Source organism: Lipotes vexillifer, unplaced genomic scaffold, assembly GCF_000442215.2.
Source record: "Lipotes vexillifer unplaced genomic scaffold, Lipotes_vexillifer_v1.1 scaffold1467, whole genome shotgun sequence".
Classification (NCBI taxonomy): Eukaryota; Metazoa; Chordata; class Mammalia; order Artiodactyla; family Lipotidae; genus Lipotes; species Lipotes vexillifer.
Window position 1 is genome coordinate 469,634 of NW_006783896.1, and position 3,287 is coordinate 472,920.

Consider the following 3,287-nt stretch of genomic DNA (forward strand, 5'->3'; position numbering starts at 1 on the left):
TTGTTGTAGACAATCCCGAGAACTGTTTCCATCAGCAAAACTGAAAGTCTGTTCCCACGAACACTGACTCCCCGCCTCCCGCTCCCCCAGCTCCTGGTGACCAGCGTGGTACTTTCCGTCCCTGTGAAGTTGAATGTGACACACTTAGGCACCTTATATGAGTAGAATCATCCGGTTTTTGTCCATCTGTGACTGGCCTGTTTCACGCAGCAAAATGTCCTCAAGGTTCATCCACGTCGTAGCATGTGTAGCAGGATTTCCTTCCTTTTTAAGGCTGAGTCGTGTTCCATTGTGTGGAAATGCCCCATTTTGGTTGTCCGTTCCTCCACTGACGGACACTTCGGTTACTTCCACCTCTTGGTTACTGTGAACCGAGCTGCCGTGAACATGGGCGTGCAGGACTTCTGGTTCTCCGGTCTGTCTAGTTCCATTGCTGCAAGACTTGTAGGCCTGCTGGGGCGTCTGTCTGGGGTATTGGTCCATCTGTCTGTCAGTTCTAGGAACCGGGAAAGGCCCCCATCTGGCCAGCTCTTCCTGCAAACCTGGGGCTTCCCTCTAGAGCCCGTGTCTGTGCGTTGGTCTGGTTAGGGAGGGCATCCCCTGTCCCCATGCACAGATGAGGACGCAGGAACAGGTAGCTGAAGGGACCTGCCCCAGGCTCCCCTCTGGGCAGTGGCGGGGCAGGCGTTGGCCTGCACGGCTGTCGTGGGGAGCTTGCCCTCTGCCCTTATCAGATGCTGGAGTGCGTGGTCGGCGTCAGTGGGTGAGCGCACGCGTGGATCTGAGCCATCTGTGAGCTGTGCAGGGGCTGTCCTGTTTGCATCTAGGGTCCCGGGTGCCTACAAGGCCCTGTCGTGGCCAGCCAGCCGCCTTTCCTCCCACTGGGACTGCAGGGCCTGCAGAGCCCACGGATCACGTGGGCCCCGCAGATAAGTTCCCTGCGTCCCTGGAAAAGTCTGCTGACCCCTGAGTTAGTCCTGCACAAGCGTTTTTCCCATTTTCAGCTTCATTTCGCCCAAAGTACAAGGCATTCATTTGCAGACAGGCCCCAACTGAGCCAGTTAACGCTCCTTCTAAATGGACCCCTCCTCTGTGTTCCCACAACACCATGGAAGAGATCAGGACGTCTGCAGCTGGGAGACACCAGCGTTCCTCCTGAGAGGTGCACCCTGAGAAATTAGAGCAGCCCAAGGCCCTGAGTTCTGGGGGCACGCCTCGTTTCGGAAGGCCTGCCGCCCGCACGCGTGTATACGTGCATGTGTATTTGTGTGTGCATGTGTACAGGCGTGTGCCCACATGGCCCTCTCCTCAGCACCTTCTGCTCCCCTCCTGCCCCCTCTGCTAGCCTGGCCCCCCAGGTTCCAGCCGAGGTCCCCTGCCAGGGTCTGAGTCCATCGTCCTGGCAACCCCCTCTTAAGGTGCAAAGCTATTTTCTCCCTCTCCCTGTCCCCTTCCCCTCTTTACCTTCTGTCCCCAAATCTCCACCACGAGGGAAGACGCTACCACTAGGGACTTAGGGAAACAGCGCCTGCTACGGGGTGTCCCAGCTCCCATCAGGAGCACCTGGACCCTGCCTGACACCTGCCAGGTCTTCCTGAAGCCTGGATCTTCGAAGAGCCAGTTACACTGGGCACAGAATGCCCTTAAATCATCTGGGTGGGGGGCGGAGGGAATAAAAGTTAATCCTTAATACCGAAAGTTAAGCAGAGCCTTCACAGCACAGGATGGGTGCTCCCCTTACTGGAAAATGGGTGGTGGGGTCAGCCCGCTTCTTTTTCTCCACCCTGAGTCCGGTCTGGCCCAGGTGCCTGGGGTCCAGGACTGTGGCCCACTCTGCTGTAGGAGTGGCCTTGGGCTGTGACATCAGCCTGCATCTGTGTCTCCTTCTAGAAGAGAGGGGTCCTGAGGACTGGGAGGGACCTCGAGGGCTTCAGGCACCACACTGGGATTTACACACACATACACACAAAGTGGATCTGGAAAGACCACAAAACAGATGACAGGTGGGAGTCCTGCAGGGGTGCCAGGGCCAGCCTGGGGTCAGTGGCCTTTCAGCCTATCTCAGCCTTCAAAAGATGCCAGGCCAGTGCCGAGGGAGAGCACAGGCAGCTGGGCTGGAGGGGTCCTGTCTGGGGGTGGAGAGTCAGCCCCTAGCCAGTGGAGCAGCCCTGCCAGGGCTGGGATGGGAAGGGGCTATGACCCAGGTAGGGGCCCCAGGCGGCGTTCATCACAGGGCATGGAGGAGGCCTCGCAGCGTTGAGCCTCGCGGTGGGAAGGGAGGAACACCAAGTCTGGGGGAGGCTGCCCGTCCTGCCTGCACCTGCGCCTCCTGCGGGCAGGCCGACCTTGACCTTGTAGGATGCTGACCAGAATCATGCGAGGACCCTCGAAAGCCCTAAACTCTCCCGGTGGCATTTTTGGGTTGAGGAAACCGTACAGACCAAGGCCTCCGTGGGTACAACGAGGCTGTCAGGTGATGCGGGGTGTCCCCCGGGCACTCGGGGGACAGGGTCCCGCCAGCCTGGGCCTCTCCTCCCACCAGACTCTGGGCTCGGCCTTCCTCATCCTCAAACACGTCTGGTACAGGGCAGCCTCCAGGCAGGACGGCTGGGATACTGCTGCAAGGGGCCCAGGGTAGAGGTGCCCGGCGGAGGTGGACAGGGGAGACCTCCAGTGCGGGTGTGGTTGTTATCTGGCAGCCTTGGCCCCAGGGACGCTGCCGTCTGCCCTCGGCTGGGGGTGGATGAGAGGCCCGGCGCCCTGCCTGTTCCCTCCCGCCCCAGCCTCTCTTGCTGCAGTGCTTTCATCCCACCCTCCTCCCGTGGCTCCCACAGGGCCCCGGGGAACCCCCGGGTGCAGCTCCGCCCCCCACCCTGGCTCTCCATGGGCCCTGGGGCTGCTCGCCCTCCCTGCTGTCTGCATGGACCTCACCTTCTGACACCCAATCTTTAGTGGATCTCACACACACGGGGGCTGCATCATCTCTTTCCATTTGTTGGCTGGTGAAATTACCACCTCGCCGTGACGGGGGAGCAGTGACCGTCTTCACTGAAAAGAGGAGCAGAGTGGCTGCTGGCGGATCTGCCAGAATATGGGCTTTACCTGCACACCTCCCGGCCTCCACACCCCTGACCCAGGAACACAGGCTCCGGGTGGCTGGGGCGGGGTGCGGGGGCAGATTCCAACCAGCGAGGGCGGTGGGGGGGGGGCGGGGGGGGCGCCCCCCCCCCTGCCGATGCGGGGGACACGGGTTCGTGCCCCGGTCCGGGAAGATCCCACGTGCCGCG

The 3,287-nt window shown here is 61.0% G+C and overlaps 1 protein-coding gene across 2 annotated transcripts in view; it reads left to right on the top strand.

The window, feature by feature from the left end:
* APBA2 (amyloid beta precursor protein binding family A member 2) overlaps nucleotides 1-3,287 on the top strand; it is a 63,357-nt gene that overhangs the window by 56,809 nt on the left and 3,261 nt on the right. The window lies entirely within an intron of this gene.